The sequence below is a fragment of the Lichenostomus cassidix genome, chromosome 1 (assembly GCF_008360975.1).
Source record: "Lichenostomus cassidix isolate B80296 chromosome 1, HeHo_3.0, whole genome shotgun sequence".
Classification (NCBI taxonomy): Eukaryota; Metazoa; Chordata; class Aves; order Passeriformes; family Meliphagidae; genus Lichenostomus; species Lichenostomus cassidix.
In genome coordinates this window covers 62,693,016-62,698,317 of record NC_139479.1, presented here as the reverse complement: position 1 = coordinate 62,698,317, position 5,302 = coordinate 62,693,016, and the positions used below count along the sequence as shown (strand labels likewise).

The window sequence follows — 5,302 nt, the reverse complement described above, 5'->3', positions numbered from 1 at the left end:
TTCCCCAGAAGAAAACCAGCAGGAGCTGGTGAGCGAGCCTGGCCAGTGTCCTCCAGGAGCCCCGCGAGTGCCTTTGACGCCGGGCTGCGGACACGGGTGCAGCCCCGGGGTGACGGACTAGGGCTGCATCGGTGTCTATCAGTCACCCTCCTCCCGGCGCTGCTCCGGAGGGGCCCCGGAGCGCCGAGTCCCAGCTCGCCTCCGTGTCCCCTCGAGTCGCCAGAGCGCGGCCGGCGGAGCGCGGGGCCTGCGCGGGGCCGCCCTTCCCGCGGCCGCCCAGCGGGTGGCGCTGTCGAGTCGCCGACGGGCGCGGCGGGGGCTGCGCGGGAGCGGAGCGGGAGCGGGAGCGGAACGGGGCGGGAGCGGAACGGGGCGGGAGCGGGAGCGGGAGCGGGAGTGGAACGGGGCGGGAGCGGGAGCGGGAGCGGAACGGGGCGGGAGCGGGAGCGGGAGCGGGAGCGGAACGGGGCGGGAGCGGGAGCGGGAGCGGAACGGGGCGGGAGCGGGAGCGGGAGCGGAACGGGGCGGGAGCGGGATCTGACCCGGCGACCCGCCGTGGGTGGCGGGAGGCTGCGGAGAGGGCGAGGAGCTGGGCGCGGAGCGGGCGCGTGGAGGGAGGAACGAAAAGGTGGGAGGAATCTTTTAAAAGCGGAAAAAGTGATGCTGCCGCGGGGGCTGCGGAGGGCTGGGCGAGTGGTGGGAGGCGCGGCTGGGCCGGGAGGGGGCAATGGGATGGGGCGGGGGAGGAGAGAAGGGGAAGGGAGAGAGGAGGCAGGGAAAGGAAGGAAAGAAAGGAAAATAAATAAACAAAAGGAAGAAACTTCTCTGTGCGTTCCCCCCTGAGCTTTTTCAGAAGATCAAAATAATTAAGTTAATTATCGCTGGCTTTATCGCTATTAAATTTCCACCCAGTTCCACGTTATCTGCAGGGATTGAAAGTGCAGGAGCTCAAACACCGCGGGAAGCCTGTTTTCAAATACAATATTTGCTGCTCTCCCAAAAGCGCTGGAAATCTACAGTTATGACAAGGGATATGTTTCTCTTTTTTTTTTTTAACCACACGGTTACTTTGGTGATACCTCAATTGCAACTCTGCCTTCACTAGCTGTAACGTGTACCAGTATAGCACCTGCCTCTCCTGAGGAGTCCAAAATTACACCAGGGAGGAAGAGCCTTACAGCTGGTGCAAATCCAGACCTATCCGTAGGACTGTGCCACTTGCACTGAGCCGTGGCGTCCAACAGGTGTGTTTTGTGCTCAGAGTCACACTGATGGGCTCAACACTTGCCAGCAGCATGAGGCTACACAAAACAGAGTATCACTGGGCATACCTCATTTTAATGGCAGTTCTGGAAATGCTGAAAGCTTTCTACAAAAAAATCAGATGAGGGAAAGATGCTTAGTGCTACAATAATAGTCTTTAACCCAAAGACTTTACTCACTTGGGGTTTTTTTGTGGTTTTTTTTTTTTGGAAACCATACTTTCCAGCTTTTCTTCTGTTTCTTCGCATTGTCCCTTGGAAGGCTGTTAATATAGCAATGTCCTAGCCCTAAGTTTTGTTTGGCCACTGCCATTGCACACCAGTGAGGGTGGCCTTGGTGCTGCCAGGAGACACAGCAACAGCCATGTGCACGTGAAGGAAAGCTACAGTAGTCACTTTCCAAAAGAATCTGCTAATCATTTTTGTTTTATCTTTTCAAATAACTGCTGGTGACTCAGGCTTGACATGGCTCCCATAATCTTCACACATAATTAAGCAATTTATACCTTGTATCTGTGGGTAGACGCTGCTGTCAACACTCAGGTCTGTTCTGGAACTGGCTGAATTGCTTTCTTTGGGAAAAAAAGAACTAACAAACAACAACCACCTCTTGCTTTCTGCCACCTTTGATTAAATAATCTGAAATAACAAGACTGTACAGTAGGGAAATTTGCTTGTGTGGGCCATTGCTTTTGAAGCTGATGTGACAGCTTGTTGCACGACTCTGTACGCATTCTTCCATTTCACTGTGAGGAATGCAAGAGATGAGTGGAGCTACAAGTTCTTCACTTTTGTTACTCTAAATTGATAAAATACAGCTTTGTCAGCTCTGATGTTACACTGAAATTGGCGTTTCACGCCTCAGCAGTCTGAAAGTGGCCATAGTGTCTGCAGGATAGGCTGAGGAGTCCCACAGTGGACTGCATACAAACCCAGTCTTGTTGGCACCCTTCCCACTGCAGCAGGGAGAAGTCTTGCTGCCTCTACAGGTTACCATTTGCTTGTGTTAACAGGATAGTCTGAGTAATACATGTGTTGTCTTTGGTTTTCTGAGCTTTTTTTTTGTGGACAGCGTTGTCCCAAATATCTGTATCATCAAGGAGCCCTGCAAGGGCCCCAGGACATCTGGGCTCTGAGAGGGAAATAGGAAACTTGTGCTGGGGGTGAAACAGGCTGCAGTGTCAAACCAGACATTTAAAAGAGATCCAGACTCTGCAACACATGGACATAAATTAAACTGGGAAAAAAAAATAATGTTAGACTCATGGAATCCTCAGTTAGAGGTGAAAAACACTCTTTGTTCTTCTCTTCCCCACAGTGAAATAGGATGATTTCTTTCATAACTGCATCGTCCAAACCACTTTTTAGATTCGTGGCATATTTCCATTATTTTGGCAAAGGTGTATCTCATTCTGCAAGTATTATTTGAAATAGGGGGGACTTGGTAGCACTTTCCAGGTTACTTAGTTCATAACCACACAAAATACTACCATGAAAGAACTACTCCTCAGTCTCCTGCAAAGGGAGGAGAAACTGAATACAGTTAAGAAAATGCAGATGCAACCCAGTTATTGGGAGGATTTTTCCAGTTGTTGGATGTTGCAGATGGTGGAAGAGTCTTTCCAGAAAATGTTGGTTCAGTCTTCATCCTGGCACATGCTGAACTCATCTGCACAAAGCAAAAGGAGACACTAGAATTAAGTCAAGGAATCAAGCAGTTTCTCATAGAAAATCTCATAGACCATTTTTAGGTATTTCTCCCCCATTTTTTCCTTTTTTTTTTTTTAATGAGAAAAGCAGTTATGTTTAAAACATCATGAGGAGTAATTCTGAACTGGCAGAGAGATGGGATAGATGATTGAATAGATTCTTTCCATCTTCACATTTTGTGATCTATGAACTCACCTTTGGGAAACTTTTCTCATTTCAGACTGAGTTTCACTCCCCCAGGGTTGTCTGAAGAAGGTGAGATATTTAACCTAAGCAGCATTAACACTACCACTGCATTTTGACTTTCAAAGCTTGAAGAAGACATCACAGCGTGATTCTTCTCTTGTTTGCTTTCTTCCTGGAGGCCCCTCCACAGTATTTTCTGCTGGTTCTTCACACTGCAAGCCAGAGGTACTGGCAGCTGGATGTGCTGCAGAGCACATCCATCCTGAGGTGAGCTGCACCTAGTCCCCTGTGACTTCCTTTTGCTTCTTGGCTTGCTTCTCACAGGCAGAAAGCTCACATGAAGGAAACCACTGAAATATTGTGTCCAGTGCAATTTTTAACACAAAGCTCACCTTTCTTCCCTTCAGTGCATTGTCCCCGTGCCAAGGACTGTCAAGATATGTGTAATCCCTAAGAAGTCCTGCAGCTCTGTGATGCTTCCAACACCAGGTTGGTGCTTAGGAAGGAAGGAGATGGCAGTGTCCTCAGCCAGTAATCCCGTTTAATGGGGCTCATTTTAATGCAGGGTAACCGGGTGACAAGCATCCAAGTAATTCTTTTTGATTGAGGAATCCACAGAGAAGTTCGTAGGGATCCAATGACTCACAATAGTGTTCCTTCAGAGAACAAATTAGGGGAGAGCCTTCAAAAATGAAAGGTGTGGAGGAGAGGACTGGAGTCACCAAAAACAGTCCAAAGCTTTTGATCAAGCACCTGGGAATGAAGGGGGAGCATAGTTTGTGGGAGTGACAGTCTGTGCACATGGGGTGATCTATTGCCAGGCATGCAGAAGGATCAGGGAGATCCCCAGCTCTGGAGCAACTGATTTTGCTTTAACTTCATAACTTCATTCCGATGCAAACCACTTCTTTCACTGTACCCAAGCATCACTTCACTTCCATTGGTTTCTTCTGGGTGGTTTATTTTACTCCAAGCAACTGCATTTATAGGCAAAAGCCCGGGAACCAGAATAATGTTTAATTTAGTTTACAGCTCAGACAATATAAGGAGGAAGTAATGTGGACGTCAGTTCAGGAAAAAAAAATCTGGAAAAAGAGACATAAGAGGATATTCACCCATTTCAGCTAGAACAATTTGACATCACATGGTGCTAAGAGGACAGCATCAGAGTGATATCCAGTGGTCTCCAGGTTTTTTTTAATTAGTATTAAACCTTCCAAATTAGAGACAGTGCAAATTCATGTAAATAACAGTATGTAATACATAACTATTTTAGGTGTAAAAATGACTCCTGGGGCCAAGAAACAATTAAAATTTGAGAAAAAAGAATCTCAGGAAAGTCTCATTGCATTTATGTTTCTTTTCAGACTGGAGTTCTGTGGCTAGGAGAATGGTTACACTGACCTTTTGCTTGTGTGCTCTTCAGCTCCTGCCACAGGCATCTGAGTGCAAGGGAGCTCAGTTGTCCTCCCCAAACCCCAACACATGCAGACTCCTGTGATCAGGAGCCTGTGCTGGTCTTGCCACAGATTTCCTGTGCGGTCTTGGATAGGAAGGTGTCTGTGTGCCTCAGTTTTTCCATCTGTAAAATAAGAACGATGTTACACTGCTTCACTGGTGCAGCTAAATTTCTGCTTAAAAAGCACTCTGTGACCTTTGGGTGAATGGTGGTAATGAGCTGTTTGCCTTATTTATAAGTATCATTTGCTGTGATATAAATTTTTTTGTGTATTGTTCATACTGTGTTTATTTTGTGCAAGTGAATACAGTCCCAATGAAAGCAGGAGACTGAATATTTTGCTTTCCCACGTAACTCAACCAGCGTTCCCAAATTCTGATCTCTAACACCTCTGCTATTGCAGTCCTGGGCCTCTCTTGAGCAGAAACTGCTGATCATGCCAAATTCTCTGGTGTTTTGTAATGTGGGCTAACATGCGCCGAGGTTTGGATGAGACCAACAGACTCATTTTCACTTAGGGCCTGCGGCAGCACTGAAGCTGGAGTGAACAGAAGTGAAAGGTCAGTGTATCCCTTCCCTGAGCCACACAGCTCCTGTTTGAAAGCAAATATAAATATCATGTGACTCTTACGATTTTTAATTTTTTTTTATAGCTTTAGTGCCTTTCTTCCAACTTAACACCAAG

At 47.2% G+C, this 5,302-nt stretch overlaps 1 long non-coding RNA gene across 1 annotated transcript; it reads left to right on the top strand.

The window, feature by feature from the left end:
• The first annotated feature begins 534 nt into the window (after positions 1 to 534).
• On the top strand, positions 535 to 5,302 carry LOC146444758 (uncharacterized). Its single transcript, XR_014852239.1, has 3 exons — positions 535 to 628; positions 913 to 3,647; positions 4,526 to 5,302. It is a non-coding gene; the product is annotated as an uncharacterized LOC146444758 (long non-coding RNA).